This window comes from Ambystoma mexicanum, chromosome 2q, assembly GCF_040938575.1.
Source record: "Ambystoma mexicanum isolate Mex_15411 chromosome 2q, UKY_AmexF1_1, whole genome shotgun sequence".
NCBI classification, from domain to species: Eukaryota; Metazoa; Chordata; class Amphibia; order Caudata; family Ambystomatidae; genus Ambystoma; species Ambystoma mexicanum.
The window spans coordinates 1,096,533,725-1,096,550,931 of NC_090924.1; the positions used below are offsets into that span (position 1 = coordinate 1,096,533,725).

Genomic DNA, 17,207 nt, shown 5'->3' on the forward strand with positions numbered 1-17,207 from the left:
GATGAGGTTCACGCCTGGCTGACCTCTTTCATTTCTGATTGACCCTCCCAGGTACAACTTGGGTCCTTCCTATCCTCTATCTCCCTCGCCACCTGTGGTGCTCTCCAGGGGTCTAATCTCTCGCCCAGGCTTTTCAACCAACACCTGGTAGCTCTCGCCTACTGCATTTCCATCTTCTGCTCAAACTTCCAGTGCTATGCTGATGACAACAAACTCATTTTCAGGCTTCCCTCGGCCACCTCCTCTCCTTCTCTCATCTCTGATTGCCTAATTGCCATTCAAAATAGGTGTGCCACCAACGATCTCTGTCTAAATGCCAACTAGACCGAGATCCTCCTCATTGCTACACCTTCACCATCTTTTCCCCTCACTCTCTGACCAGCCTCCCTTGGCCCTCCTCCTACCCCTACCTGCGAAGCTAAGAATCGTGGGGTCATCTTTGACTCCACACTTTCCTTCTCTGCACACATCTCCAACGTCTCTAAAAAGTCAAACTTTTTACTGCACCTCCATAGAGCTACTCTGCCTTTCCTCTCCTTCCCTCAGAAGCTCACTGTCTCCCAAGCTCTGGTTCTCTCCAGTATGGACTACTGTAACAGCCTCTTTCTAAATCTACCTGTCTCCACTCGCCACCCTCTACAACTAATCCAGAACAGGACTGCGAGACTTGTCCCTGGCCTCAAGCCCTGGGATTGTATCTCTCCAGCTCTGAAATCCCTTCATTGGCACCCACTGAATGCAAGGATTACATTTAAACCCCTCTGCATTGTCCACAAGGCTTTCTGGGGCCTGGTTCCAAAATACCTTCAACTATCCCTCCGCAAATACCTCCCCTCTGGAGCCCTTCGCTACTCTACTTCTAACTCCCTCAGGGTCAGTCGTTTTTTAAAGAAACAAGTTGGGGACAGATCTATGTCTTTGGAACAGCCACCCGGCCACCCTGAAACTTGAGAGAACCATCTCCGGTTCCGGAAGCGCCTCAAGACCTTTCTCTTTGCTTCCACCTTTGCCCCTCTTCTCCCCTGCTGATCCGTTTTCTCGCTGGGCACCATGCACCTGGACACCCTCTGTCCTTTGGGCCTAGGTACCTGCTCACCCTGCCTACCTCCAGCACTGTCTCAGGGCCACCCCTTGCACTGGGATTCTGTATCTGTACCCATACAGTCCCCCACTCTTCTTCTGCACTTATCAGATATATACTATCTGACTAATCTTGCACTTGCCACTTGCTGGCTGCACTACCACTTTTCACTTCCTTTATTTATTTACTGCACTAATCATTTATTCTGTTCAACACTTTCCACTTCTCCCCCTTCCACTCCCCCCCTCCCTTTTCCCTTTTCCATGCACTTGCACGTTCTTAATATCACTGGGCAAGCTTAACCTGGGCCTCAATGACCATAAAGACAACAATGCCTCAGCTGTAGCCAACACAATGTCTGAACGAGGATTCATGAATCGTATATCCAGCCCTACACATAACAAAGGCAGAACCCTTGACTGGATTGCGGATCTCAATTGCTACATTCAGGTCCGCTTAAACACACCATGCGCTTGGTCCGACCACCACGTGATTATCTTCACCCTGAAAGACCTACCCACGCCTCATTCCAACCCTAGTATAGCCCTGCTACCCTTACCTGATCCAAATAGAACATTACAGCAGTAAAGATGCTTCTTTTACTTAACCCCATCATTAGCCCACAGAATTAGAACAATCTCAACCCAGTAGAGTTGGTAGACCTCTACAACCAAACACTCTCGCTGGCCACAAACAAAGTAGCACCTTTAAAATCATGCAAAGCTAAGCTATCAGCTCATATGAACACATGGTACGCCATAAGCCTAAAAAGCTTACGGAGAACCAAAAGAACGGCTGAAGGGACTTGGAAAAAAAAACCTCCCTTCCCAATAAAGAGAAATTTCCATTAGCATCAACTAACTACAAAAATGCCATCCATGTAACGAAGTGTGAAACTTACAATAAGAGAATCAGCAACGCAAATTCAGGGACTGAAGAACTTTTCTCTATTCTTAGAGAACTTGAATCACCTGTTACAACCGCTGAACTATGCACAAAAGATTCCATATGGTGTTCCAACATACAAGTAGCACTGCTGGATAAAATTTCTACCCTTCAATATAAAAGTGACGCTAAAAAACTCACCCTTTCGAGGGATACCCTACAGTTTAACCAGTTTTGCTGGACAATGTCAATGTCCAGCAAAGCCAGTCAACCCCATTTCAGTTCGCACCTGTCTCAGTAACAGAAGTGATAAAAATAATTGAAGGCCTTAAACCTTCAAAATGTCAGGGCGATAAATGCCCGGTACTCTTATCAAGGAGGTGGTAGCAGACATCGCTCCTTTCATCACATCCTTTATAAACGCTTCTTTTGAAACTGGCTCAGTACCTACCCATCTCAAAAAAGCATGGGTACTGTCATTCCTAAATAAACCTTCACTAGACCCCAACATACCAAAAATTATCGGCCTATAACTACGGTGCATTTCCTTCTAAAAATCTTGGATAGTGCAGCGTACCTCCAAATTAAAAACCATCTCGAAAGAAACAACCTACTCGGACTTCGCCAGTCAGGCTTCAGACCAGGTCATGGCACAGAAACAGCTCTCATTGACCTCAAACACAAATGAATGAGCTAATGGACAAAGGGAACATAGCACTCTTCCTTTTGTTAAACTTTTCTGCGGCCTTAAACCTAGTCAACCTTAGTGTCTTATGCAAACATCTAACGTCAGCTGCACATTTCTCAGTCAAAGCTACTACTTGGATAAAATCCTTCCTCTCTAACAGTACAATGAGAGTATTCTCACCCACAGCTTCAGCCGCCCCGTCTCCAGTCTTATGTGGCGTGCCCCAAGGTTCATGCGTCCCTCCCACTTTGTACAATATTTTTACAAAGCCCCTGTTTGATCACTTAGACAGTTTGGGGGTCACCTACACTAACTATGCAGATGACACCCAACTACTCATCCCTCTCTCTGGCTCATACACGGATTCTAAACTTTTGAACAACATCTATCAAGTCATTCAGACCTGGATGGCCATTCATGGTCTTTGCATGAATGACAACAAAACAGAGTTGTTATTGATTGGCTCTCAGAATCAACTAAATAAACTGGCTAACCAATTCCAGTCCTTCATCATAGACAATACCACCATCCAAGTAGCAAAAGTAGTTGAAACACTTAGGATCTACCTGGATTCCAACCTGGCCCTAACTAAATATATCAATGCTGCAGCCTCCTCAGTGGCCTATACAGCTAAACATATAACTGCCTGCAGGCCATTCCCATATATTGATAGCTGCATCATATTGACCAGAGCACTTATCCTATAAAAAATTGGATTATTGCAATGTCTTATACAACGGCACTAGTCTACGCAACCAAAGGAAACTCCAGGTACTACAGAATAATGCTTTAAGAGCAGCCCTCAATATATGTAAGGCCAATCACATCACAGCCACAAGACAGGAGCTCCAGTGGCTACCAATGAGTAGCAGAATAATATACAAAACATCCCTTACCCATAAGTGCCTTGCTAATAAAGCTCTGAAATACTTAAAACTGCAAGTTCACGAGAAATACATCCGACAGACCTACCAGATCCGCCCACATAGACCAGCTCGCAATACCATATTGCATATTGGTCCTTCCAAAAAAAACTAAAAACATAGCTAGTGTCACAAGAACAAACTTAGTCCAATGATTCAGACCTTCGTTCACAGAATGTACCTACATCTCAGCACTGCCCTTACTTCCATATCGATGCATCTACCAATGTCTATGGAATTGTGACTACCTTTCTGCTCAAATCACTGCACCTCATTCAACCACGGCATGTTGCCTAGCTAATATTTTTAACTCAGCACCAGGCCACCTCCTTTCTCTTTTTTGCTTTCCACACAGTATCGCCTATTTGTACTGACAACTATGCTTTTTCCACTTTCCTTTGCATCTAACTGCTTACTTGTATTGCTAAATTTTGCACCTACCATAAATGTAAATGTTTTTATATTGTACTTTAATTTTAACTTGTAAAACTTGCGCCTAGATACCTTTGGGTGTGGAGCACTATACAAACAAAACCCTGCTCTGTGCACCAAGATATTTATGTGTAGGGCTTTTGTTCTGGTTGCCAAAGGCCTGTAGCATGGTGTTGGCCCCTGAGGTCTCCCCACCCCTTCAGGGAGGTATCAGTGTTGACTGGCTTGATTAACTGGAAGGTGAAAGGGAGCGCCTTGACTAGTGGTGCTTGCGATGAGTCTACCAAAGGTTTGACGGAACGAAGGCGTGGGGTGCAATTCTGTCATTCAAGAGCCCAATACTTGCTGCCATTGAGCATCCAAGAACTCCTGGAGATGCCACATGTGAAGCAATGCAAGAGGACATCATGCTACACAGAGACTTGATGGAGCAGACGGTTAATCGCAACATGGACAGAGTATGGCTTTGACCATCTCCTCTAAGGGAGTAGCCAGACATTCTAGGGCGTTGAACCATGGACCCAGGAACAGAGCATTCTGAGATGGCAATATGCATGAGTTTGGAAAGGTGATGGAGAACCCTAGAGAAGTTGGGCACTATATAATCTCCTCAGTGGGTTGCAAGGCTAGCGGCCGAGAGGGGGCGCATATTAGCCAGTCGTCTAGGTATGGGTAGATATAAATGCCTGCGCAGTGGAGGTGGGCAGTCGCCGTTGCTAGGCATTTTGTGAAAACTCTTGGAGCCGATTTGAGTCCAAAGCGTAGAGGAGCATTGAATTGATTATGTTTGGCTCTTACTATGAAATCTAAGGATGAGTTTGTGCCTGCGAAGTATGGCAATGTGGAAATAGGCATCCTCCAAGTCCAGAGAGGAAAGGAAGTTTCCCTGTTCTATTTGGTCAAGACCGTATTGAAGCGGGACCATACAGAACTTTTTTCTCACCAGGAAGTATCTGTAGTATACGCCGGAGCCACGGAGGTGCGATGATATGGCTTCTATAGCTCCCTCTTTTAGAAGGGACTTTACCTCTTGCAGGAGACGTGGTAGATGTAGTTCTCTTTTCTTTATGGGAGCAATGGAGGGGCATTTGCCCAGAAACTCAAGGGTGGGACCTATCAAATTCGGTTAGCACCCATTTGTCTGTGGAGATGTTTTCCGGCTGCTTGGCAAACTGCAACTATCGGTCTCCCACTGGGCTGCTGAAGTGGGGGCGGGGCCGCAGGTCCTGGTGCTTGCCAGACCTGCTTTGGGAGTTTGTGGTATGGAGGAAGATCTGCGCCTTCACTGGGTACCTCTGTACACCTGTGACCTTCTCCTGTATGTCTCCTGTGAGCTGGTGCGAGATGGCTGATGGTAAGAGGGCCTGTAGTCTCTGTTGGTCCTGGAGAAGCATTCTTTACTGGAATGGAAGGGCTGCCTCTGCTGTGGCAGGGTCCCTATTAATCGTGCTGTATCCATATCTGCCTTGATGGCCAGTAAGGTCTCGTCTACCTTCTTTCTAAACAGGTCCACCCTATCAACCAGCATATCCACAATCTTGGATTGCACCTCTGGATGAAAATTGAATGCTTTCAACCATTCCTGGCGCCTGAGCGTAATAGCACTAAAGCCCCATCTCTGCTATCATCCGGCAGTAAATCCAAGATGGAACCCATCTTCTAGCACAACTCACGTCATACTTTCAGAGGATTGTCAATGAGTTGGCCGCTTTGATGGTTGTGGCGACTGTGGAAATGACTTGTATGCCACAGACGTCTAGCTGCTTACCCTACTTATCAGGAGGTACCATGCATGGCGAAGAAGGGTTGTCTGATCTCTTCTGCCTATACCACTGAGTTTGGGCAGGGCTGGATGCAAAGGCACTTAGGAGCTGCATCTTTCACCTTATACTTCTTCTCTAGGTTATCATTTTTTGGAGGCGCCGAGAAGGGATTTTTCATCACCAAAAGGCCATCTTCCCAGATGTCGTCTAGCATGGGGATAGCGACCACGGACTTCCTGGATGCTTCACGTCTTTGAAACAGGAAATCCTCTTTCCGCTGTTCCTCTGGCAACAGGTCAAAGTGCTTAACAGCATGTGTTAAGAATGCATGGAAAGAGCCTATTTCATCTGGAGGCGAGTCCCGCGAGGGTAGGTCTGGTGTCTCACAATCAGCTGAGACTAGGCCATCCTAGTCATCCGTCTCAGTGTCTGTGTTGGTGTCCGTGTCGGCAGAACCAGTGTCGGTATCAGTGAAGGTGGAGATTGAGACAGAGAACTGTGAACCGGCTGAGGTGAAACTAATTCCCCTCTTGATGGTAATGCTGGAGGGGCTCCTTGAGGGGGATAGGGTCAGGCTGGTCACGGATTTCTTCATGGTCTGAGAACAGGGCCTTCATAGGCTCCTCATCTGAGACTTCACCTCCTTGCAGTAATGTGTCAGGTGGAGTAGCAGTGGACACAGAAGGCACCAGGGTGAAAAGAAGCTTGACCTGTGTGGCTCTTTGTAAAAAAGACAATGCTGGAGGCACCTCCCTACCCAACACTAGCACCTCTGGGAAATGTGTCAATCACCGGGGCTTGTGGCTGTCATGCCAACTGTGCTGACGATGGCCTAGGTAGCAAAGAAAATCTGGCCAATCTGGTAGAGACGATAGTCGTGGTAGTAGCTGTTGAAGAGCCCGTAGGCAAGGAGGTAGACAATTTTGCTGGTCTGTGGCCCATTGACTGGGTCGTCGAAGAGGTTGTCATCAGCGAAGCTCTTGATGATGATGATGGCTTATGCCTCCTGTAAGGAACTCATGGTGGCAACAGTAAAGACAGACACAAGTGATCACAGTTCCAGGGTGTTTATTAAACTGTATAGGAAGGCTGTAAAAATGCCTAATCTAAATCTAAGATGGGAGCAAGCTACGACACCAAATAATAAGGCAGTCCTAGTGGCGTCTTCTCAAATAAAACTCTATACTAAGAAAAACCTATTGCCAATCCTTACACTAAATACAAAAGAAGTGTGGGATAGTGTTCATAAGAAAGAAGGAAGTGCTACAATAATAAGTCAGGATGCGGTAGTCAGGGTATCCCTTCACCACATATTTAGCACGGTACAAGGTAGGTTTCCGCAGCACAGAACATGCTAGAGCGTTCCCAGCACGAGGCAACAATTCCGCTCTCAAGTATCAGGGCCTCCAGTGGTTAAGTCTCTTTTTCTACAAAAAAAGATCTTGCCTCCGTGGACCTGATGTATCCAAAATAATCAACTAAAGTTCCTATCTGCTTCTACGATGACTTTTTACCCTTGAGTCCCCCTCTTCCGGGCTCAGACCCTTCTCAAATGTTCCCTTCGTCGAGTTCAATACGACTTTCCACACAATTTTGCATGTGACATTTACGGGTGTCTAGTCAAAGGATCGAATCTAAAGGGTCGACAGGTCAAAGGATCGACACCAAAGGGTCGACAGGTCAAAGGATCGATTTTTTTTTAAATTATATTTTTTTTGGGTTTTCGTTTAGGGAGAAAAAGTGGTTTTTAGCAACAAAAAAAAATGGGGTTGGAGGGAACCCCCCCCACCATCCAAAAAAAAAATGTGGGAAAAAAAAAATTTTGATCCTTTGACCTGTCGACCCTTTGGTGTTGATCCTTTGACCTGTCGACCCTTTAGATTCGATCCTTTGACTGGCAACCACATTTACGAATCTTAATGTCTTTTTAAACAGTTCACTGTAGACATCCCTCAGTCGAGTTCACTCTTGTCAACGCACTGCATATCGGAAATTTAGACTCTGCCCCCTCTTTATCGGCATCCCTCCTTCGGGTTCATTGTTGACAACTTTGTCAATCCCACATTGTTTTAACTCAACTCTTTCATTGCGGGATATACTTCCCTTAGCTTCACAATCATCAGTCGGCCAAAGACTTTCGACTGTACAGAGGAATTTACAAGACCCCTGTATGACCACTTTGATCCCATTCTCGCCTTTCCCAAGGCCTTCTGGTGACAGTAGTTTCAATAATCCGGTAATCGCCCCGTTTTTCATAAGTGAGCACCCACATGGTGCCGGACTCCTCTGTTGTTGGTTTTCCCACTTTTTGGTATGAACAGTTCTTTGTACTTTCACAGTTCAATTAGTCGGTTTCTTATCGGCTTTCTCCTCGACTCACCAGCTGTGATGAACCACTTGGCTTTTCTTCTCTCTGGAGTCTAGGGTGGTACCATAGAGACCAGCGCCTCTTCCCGGCTTGGTTATCAGAAGAGGAGGACTCTGCTGGAACACACGCTGGCTATTGTTCGCGGTCTTGCGATTCCTTCTGCGGCGGGTTCGCAGACCTCAGTTGGAAAAGGCAAGGTAATTTCTCTCCATGTCACCCCTTCAGTTTGTGCGGTCTTTCTCCTCCGCTTGAACAGCCGTGCTGAGTTAGCTCTTTCGTTGTGCGGTCTGTCTTACTTGTATTGTGCCATTGTGCTCCACCTTTTATCCCTGTGGGGAAGGGGAAGGGAAAGGGATGTCAGATGTGTGTGATTCTGGTCAATTGCCTGACTTTGCCTGACCCTTGTATTGGGACAAATCAGGAAGACATCTTTGGTGTTTGTCTGTCGTCTTTCGTGGTGAGCGAAAGTGTTCCTGTTGGAAAAAGTGGGGCAGGGGAATGTTTGAGCATCTTGCGTGGTAGGCTGGGGAAAAGGTGTTATAAGAAGGGGGCTACCGCGTCACACCCGTCGGTGTCCAAATCCCCAAGGAGTCCCCATACAGGTGATGTTCCCTCACTGGTCCACCCCAAGGAACTGGATCCAATAGTAATAGCCGTGTCCTGGCCATCTGGATGACAGATCCGTGGGGACTAGTCAGGGAGATACCTTCAGGTTTCTCACACTGTGGACCGAGTAGATGCGCACGTCGTCTCTCTGACGAGTACTAAGACGAGGGTCTAATCGTAGACTTTGTAGCTGTAGAAGACAAAGCAGTCATTTACGAAGTGGCTGGTGTTATAAGCGTTGAGGGAGTAGCCGACAAGGCGGTCGACAGAGTCGCCGATAGGGGAACAGTCGAAGTGTGTGACCTGTGTCCTGTAAGGGATCAAGAATAAGAGTCGAACACAGTGGCATTATGTTTTTGATCATTGACTTTTATTAAGATGAAATAATAAAAGGGCTGGGAGAAAATCCTACCTCGCCCTAACTCTACAAGGGGTTTCCCTGCCTCAACAAAACTAAGGCCAGTCTGTGTCAGGTTGTTCATACAAAACGCATTTGCCGTCCTGTGTCCAAAAACTGTAAACTGATCTGTACACGCTAAACGCAATATAATGTGCAACTCAGGGATTTCCCTAAGCTATACACTTATAGCTGTCTTTCAAAGTTCCAAAGATTAACTATGAAGGTGTAGAAAAGAAAAAGAATAAAGTTCCACGAGGGAAAGAGGTCCTCCCTTCTCCTATGTTTCTACTGGTCTTCCATTGCAAATTCGGTACTTCCGGGAAGAATCAATGTTCCACTGCTTCACAGGAGTACTACTCTTCCCCTACGTTTCTACTTTCATATAATGTTTTACTTCACTCTTTCAAGGGGGCCGTCTACTCCCTTGAATCATCCTTAAGCACACAGTTATTTTAAATGTTGTCACTCCCTGCATCTCAGTTGTCCTTAAATGGGTGTGGTCCTTCACTTTTTCCATTGATGGTCACTGTTTCAAAATTTGAAGGAGGGGTTTTGACACCTGAGCTTTCGTAAACCTTTTCCCACCCTTGGTGTATTCTCCAGCCAGGTTACTCGCAGCTTTATAACTTCTCTCGTTCTCTGGGTCTCAATTATCTTTCAAAGTGGTATGGTTCTTCCCTTTTTCAATTGATGGCCACTGTTTCACAATTTCAAAGAGGGCTCTTGACCCCTCGGCTTTCTCAATCGTTTTTCTAGCCCTGGTGTACACAATTGCCAGGGTATTCACAACTTTGTTACTTATCCTTAAGAGGGTATGACTCTTCCCTTTTATATTGGTTATCACTATTCCACAATTTCAGGACTGGGCATTTAATATACTCTCATGGATGTGAGTCCCAGACTCACTGTTTGCCTGGTTCACTACCCTGCCAGAGCTTTTCCATTCTCCACTCACTCTCTCTTGCATCCAGGAAATTATGTTTTTCAAGTACTGCATCACCGACCCTTTTTAAATGTTCGTATTCAAATGAAGTATGCCAGTTCCTTTGATTAGGCTCTCTCGCGCTGTCAACGGTACGCAGCATTCACCCTGAATCGCTCTGTTTCCCTTTTTCTCTCACTGGGCTTACCATTCCATTGGCAGCTTCAGCGCTCCTCGCATCTCACTGTCGTCTTTGCCTGCCGCCTTCTGACTGGGAGTGCATCCCGTTAACCGCTTGGTTGCCACTTTGCCTTCCTCTGCTTTTGGCGGCTCCAGCTGCCCGGGTCCATAATGCAGCGAACTTCAATCGGCTCGGTTTTTCTGCACAGCATTCTCGTCAGCTTCTGTGCTGCATCCTGCAGTCTGTTCGCCTCTGGTGTCCCAACCAGCATCAGAACAAGTTGGATTCAGCAGCAGTCTCCGTCTCACTCTCTCGTTCTGTTAAGCTGTGTCAGTTTTAAATGTCCTGGCGTTTTTTTGGCATTTTCCCAAGACTAGAAGGCTGTGATGGCTTACCGCTTCTGGTCATCCTCATTACTATGTCCCTCTTCCTCATCTCAGTACTATACAAGTGGGCGGGGGTAAAAGTTCTTGGCCATGAAAACCCAGGAATTCTCCATCTACATCATAGGCCATACAGGAAAGTTGCAAAGGCATAGGGGTGTCATTAAGAATTACAGCTGAAGGATTATTTTGTTTCAGCATTTTTCTGTCTCGTTGGTGTTTGCTCTCCCCTACGTGGTTCTCCTGCAGATAGCCACCCCAAGAGTCAGAGTCCGGTAGCTTCTGCCTTTCCTTGGCTCCGAAAGAGAAGCTTCTTTGCAGGGAATCAGTGACGATGTTGCTAGATTCGTCACAGTCCCTACCTAAATTTCTTCCCAGGGAAGATTCTTCATGTGATCTCAACCTCTTAGATGAGGGAGTATGTTCTGGTGGAGGCATGACTGTGGACCAAGGTCGAGTCTGTGAGGTAGGCATGGTTTCAGTTTTCAAAAACCTTTATTTAACTTTAACAGGGTTTGAGACTTCCTATCTAGCCCTATCTCTATAATGGGAATAGCCTTGACCATCAAATTGAACTAAAGTATGTCAAAGTCAGTCTGTCAAAATAATTAAGCTGTCCGTGTCAAATCTAATCTTGCCCTCACTTAATGCAACAATGATAATGTGTACAGGGTTAGGTCAAAACAAAAAGTGAGTCAAATAATATCGGGATGGCAATGGAGTTAAATAACACTCACTTCCCCAGCTTGGGTGGCCATTTCACACAATTAAATAAGGCACAGTTCTTCCAGACTTCCTTCACCTGGCTCAGAATTCACACAGTTCATCAGCATACAGTTCACTCGGCCTTCTCTCGCCTGCTTTGATATCAATTTCTGAAAACACAGTCCTCTCAGGCTTCCCATGCCTGATTCAGCATCCACAAAAAGTAGTTCAAAATGGGGTTCCCTTCCCCAACAGTTCAATGCTGGTTTCAGACTGGGGTTCCCTTCCTCAACCGTTCAACAATGCTTCGATGGTTTACTTGACAGACATTTGCAAACACAATCGTGCCCTTGGCATCTCTTTACGGGACCACTGTGTTACTAAGGCTGTCTATACAGTTTGTGCTCCTCGTATAATATTTCACTTGGTCATGCACCCGGCACTGTCTTTCACAATCTTCACTTCGTGGGTCCCAGACCCTATTTTTAATTCTCATTATGGATCACAGACACTCTTCTGAATTCTCAATACGGGGCCCGGACCCTCTTCTTAACTTCACAAATATAACAGTTCTCATTTCACTTCGCTGGTGCTTTGAGACATCTGTAATTCACAATCGCAAAAGTCTCTCTTTACTCGGGTAAACGTACACACAGCCTTGCCGTCACTTTGGTGATCAAAATCTTTCAACAATGGAAAATTGAAGCTTTCATCTTCATTCAGTCTCTCGCCATATGCTTGTCCTCGCTTTACAACATTGTATTTCATTCGTGCCTCATGCCTTTCACAAACCGGGCTCCCTTCTGCTTGGAACTCACTGGCTATGTTTCTCTTTATCTTGATCCTCCCTGGCTTGTCCACCCCCAGGGCCGGGATCCAATGGCGATGGCCATTCCCTGGCCGCCTGAATAAGGGATCCCCGGGGCTTGAGTAGTGAAACACCTTCAAGTTTTTCACAAGTCAGAGGCCTCGGCACCCTCCTCCAGCCGAATCACCATACTGCGGTGACGGTCCTTGTGAGTTTTCAATGAGAAAGACTGGCAGATGAAACAATGATCCATGTCATGGTCTGAGTCCAGACAATATAAGCACTTGCTGTGGTGGTCCTCCACATAGACATTCTTGATGCAACACTTCGTACAGGCCTTAAAAAGGCTCTTCTTCGCGTACGTCATTGTGGTGAACAAACAAGGCCTCAGACTTGTGAAGAGGTCTTCACCCGGTCGAGAATATCCATCGATCATCTGGATCATCAACGGCCATGGTCCCCATAGCCTGTAGTCACAGAAGAAGCGATTGATAAATGTTTGAAAAATAGGTTAAAACATTGATGTTTCTAGGAGAGTGTTGGGCAGAATCATGTGCAGTGCCCTTAGGGATGTAGGGGAGGACTGGCCGCGAGGCCCTCCTCACCTACAGCTTTCTCCCCAGGTGAGGACCATGACTCGGTGGACGCCCCCTCATGCCACCCGGGCCCAGGTGGAGGAGGATTCGCCCGCCGACGACATTGCCCACACGCACCTCGTCTTTGCATTTACCAAAAATCGAGTCAGGCCTAGATGCCATCTTGTCTAGCAAACACGGCGTGAGTTTAGCACACTGTAACGAGGCCCCCACCTTTGGAGGGCCTTTCATGCATCTCTGTCGCCTCAGCAGCACTGGCAGATCCGCTGCGAGCGCGTTCCCATGAGAAAGTCGGAGATGAGCTAAACCCGAGATGCCAACACGGCAACATTATATTAGTAACAATGTGATATTGCACCCCATATGACCCGGACCGCAAGGCCGGGGTAGCGAGGAAAAAAGCTGAAGCATCACTATCTGAAGAAGGTAGAAAACAATTCAAGTATTGGTACTAATGAACTACCTCTGTTTTAAAATGTGAATAAGCCATAAAAATGTAACGTTATATGATATCCCTCCAGGTCTGGACTAATGCTGCTATAACCACGGAGAAAGATGTTGACCAAACGTATAACCTCTATCTGTAAAAGTGTTTTTTCCATAGTATGTAGAAACTGGAACTCATATATGTTTACTGAACCACCCAAAGTGGCAAGCATCAATCTCTGTAGGCCATAACCTAGATATCCCTCGTATAACGTCTAAATGTACATACAATACGCACACAATGTAATGAATGTAATGTTAGGCAATGAAAAGGTACTGGAATCGACTGTCTTAAAGAAATGTGTAATGAAATTGAAATATATATGTGTGTCTAAATAACGTCAAAATAAGGCAGAACAGTATAAAACTTCTGCATTTACTGATCAGCAACGCACGAGGAAAATACCTTTGTGGATATGCAAGGCCATTCCCTCTCCTACCCTACCAAGCCTGCAAGATAAAAAAGCTAAGACTTGTGCCGCGCTCCCTCACCTCCCCCAACCAAGCTGGCGTTACTTCAGAGGCCCCGGCGCCGCAACCAAGGCCATAGCCTGCCACCTGTGTTATTTACAGCACGGTAATAAACCCACAGATGAACCCACTGATCTACCAGCACCCTTTCATAAATCCCACGAACCCCCCAAGAATCCTGACCCCGTGTAAGGACGACCCCCATCATTGAGACAAGACACAGAGACCCATCTATATAATAACTTCTAACGCAGCAGACAGACATGTATCATTCGGCCCAAGCCCCAGAGCCCCGTCCTACGACCTAAAGTACCGGTCAATAGGACACAGGTAAATCTCACCCCAACCGATAACCACCAGACCTCTCACGAGGTGCATTCCTCATGTGTTGCGTTTATTTTATAAGATAAGCTACGGAACAATTTATTAGTGAACGTAAATGTCATTTTCTGAATAACTGCAGTGTGCATGACCTAGGGCAACTAAGACAGGAAAGGTATTCATCATTGTCACAGGCTGCCCCAGCGCACCAACACCGCACGGATGACCTCAAGCCGGCCTGCCAGGCCCAACCCAACCCACGAGGCTGACCAGTGACGTCGTCTTGCCAAGACCAACCATGCTGCAGCAACACCTATAGTTAGTCGACGATACCCAATCCCAATTAACTTGTGCCCCCTATAGTGTTTAGGTGTTGATGACGTGTTCTGTATTAGAAATACGCCTGTCTTTGCTATTGTCAGACAGAGCGCTCTCGTAGGTTGCAGAGTTCTTTGCATGCCTTATCCTTGGATAAACTCCCACTTACGCTCACCCGCACTCTGTCTTGGTCTTATTCCCACTACGGGAGAGTCCCTTATTGTCTCTCATTGCGGGGAGGATCGTGCTGAATTGGGGGCGCTTCCCTTCAGTGGTGACCCCGATAGCGTGATATCTCCAAATTATTTTTCCTAACTCCTTCTTTAACGACCCCCTTGTGGCACGAGAATCTCCGGTTGAGAAGGGATACGCACGGTGAACCGCCTCCGGGAGGCCGCCCGCCAACGGCGACCGGCACAATAAGAAGTGCGCACTCAATGAGAAAGGGTACGGGATCCCGATTGGAAAAAAATCCCCTTTGAGTGCCGCTCGCCGGAGCCAGGGGCTGACCGTTGAGTTACCGGTAACGCCGCCTGGACGGACCCAGTTTCGGAGAGTATCGGTTCAAGACGGGCACGTGAGTACCGAGTGCGAGTGATCGACAAGGGGAGAAGAAGGGGAAGTGGGAATAGAGGAACGGGGAAAGGTAGAGAAGGAGAATTGCGGGGGTCTACTAAAGACGGGTCTTGAAACTTTCTTTATTCTTTCTTTCGCATATGGCCATTAGGAGTAAGAAATAAGTGACGTGGTAGAAGTGACGGAAACCTAGCTCCGAAAGGGGGTGGAAGGCGGCGCCGCATAGTACTATCTAAATTAGTACTGGGAATATATGAAGAAGTGAGAAATAACTTATTGGTGTCTAGCAAAAGGAGACACCGGGAATATTTTTTAGTAATTGTGCTCTCTCTCTCTCTATTTCTTTTTTTCCATTTCCACGGGGTAGGGGGTGAAAATGAGAAGGGTATGAAGTAGTTAGAACATCTTAAAAAGTGGGGACTCAGTAGTGGCACGTACAGACGTGAACATAGTAACCTTAGTAGGGAAACAGGGACAGCTGGCTAGGGAGGAAAGGGAGGAAAAAGACAAAAGTGTGAGTGGGAAGTATTGTGAAGGGTGCGCGCACCGTACGAGTGTTAGAGACGAACAGGTGGCCGTGAGGTGGTGCCAAAGAGTGTGGACATAACCAGTACTAGATCGATTGCCAGTGAGATCACATAAGTGTGCCTGAGAATGAGAAAGAGATGAGATATGGTGAGTGAGAAGAGATTTGTGCACTGAATTACAGTGGGTGACAATTTTGAGAGGTCCGCTCTTGTCTGTGCCATAAAGGTATACGTACGCATATTTACACCTATTTAAAAGTTACGAAGGCGAACGCGGTAGCGCTGACGATTTAGAGGATCGGGGCTGAAACTCCCTTGTCACACATTTGTAAGAGCTTGCCGGGATATGCTGAACGCATAAATAAATATCATGATCAATGGTTAACAGAATTGAAAGGGGAGGGGTTGCCCCAGATTTGGCCAGAAGGAGGGTCTTTTGACAAAAGCGTTCTCGATATGGTATGTACCTGTATTCGCCTCAAGTATAAGGGGAAAAAATGGCAGACTAGGAAGGAGATATTAGATCTCTGGAGATTGTTTGAGGAAGTACCCCCACCCAAAGCCCCAGCACCAAATATTGATTTACCCTCCACCACAGACAATCCACTAATGATTCCACGAGAGGAAAAGGAACAGGTAAGCATAGAACAACCTGCGGAGGTGGTTATGTTGTACCCAATGCTACCCAAACCAGCCCCTGCAACAGGATATAGCGACCCTATTTATGTGCCTCCCCCGTCGACCAGCACACCACAGAGGCCAACTGCACCCCCACCATACGAAAACACCAGAGAGCGCGCCCAGGGAGGCCCACAGAGAGTGGATATAGAGAAGTTAACGAGTGACTTAGAGTCGAGGCTTACAGTGGCAAGAGATGAACTCTCAAGAATAAAAGACATATGTGAACGCACAGCATGCGCCCCTACACAATCTGGACGCACGTCTAGAGCGTCAAGCGAAACTAGACAAATTGAGGAGGGATGGAAAAAGGGGGAAATACTGTTCAGAATTGAGGAAGAACCGACAAGAATAATAGAAGTGGGGACAGCAGAAGGAAGCATTGGAGATGTATCACGAGAAAGAGGGATCAGAGAGGAGTTGTTATGTGATGTCAGAGGAGGGGTGGATGAGAGCGATAGATTGAGCATGGCAATAGGAGGAGAAGGCGAGGAGCTAGATGGTGCCTGTTCACTGGAAACTATAGAAGATGAATGGATGGGACGACTAAGAAATAGAGTGGGGAAGATGGCGTCATTAGAGTCAGCAGTGACTAAGGAAAAGGAAGCTGCAACGGCAAAAGGGAAATTACAACTCCCATTACTGCACAGAGGAGGTGGGAGGCCAAACTATATACCGTGGGCTCAGATGGACAAGGCTAATTTAATGAAATTACTACCACAGCTGTCGGGAGGGGCAAGCAAGTGGATATATGCATTTGAGAAACATACCGCTGGTATACCGCTGGCAGTAGGTGATGTGAAAAGCCTACTAGTGTCCGCAGTAGGGGATCAGGCAGACAGAGTATGGGCTAAGGCGGGTTTTCCAGCTGTAACTTTAGAGTGTGATCGCCATGATGGGGCTTCTTTTAACACTGTGCGAGCAAGGGTGTGGGACGCACTACGGGAAACCTTCCCGGATACCCCTGATTTGCAGTCAGTAATGCAATGTACCATGAATGACGGGGAGGACGCTATGGATTACATTCTCCGGGTGCAGGAGATGTGGAGAGCGGAAACGGGTACGCCCTGGCACCAATCCACATCTCTA

The 17,207-nt window shown here is 46.7% G+C and overlaps 1 protein-coding gene across 3 annotated transcripts in view; it reads right to left on the reverse strand.

Moving 5' to 3' along the window:
* The window catches only part of CDK6 (cyclin dependent kinase 6), an 896,150-nt gene that overhangs the window by 77,926 nt on the left and 801,017 nt on the right, over positions 1-17,207 (reverse strand). The gene's annotated exons all lie outside the window — the stretch shown is intronic.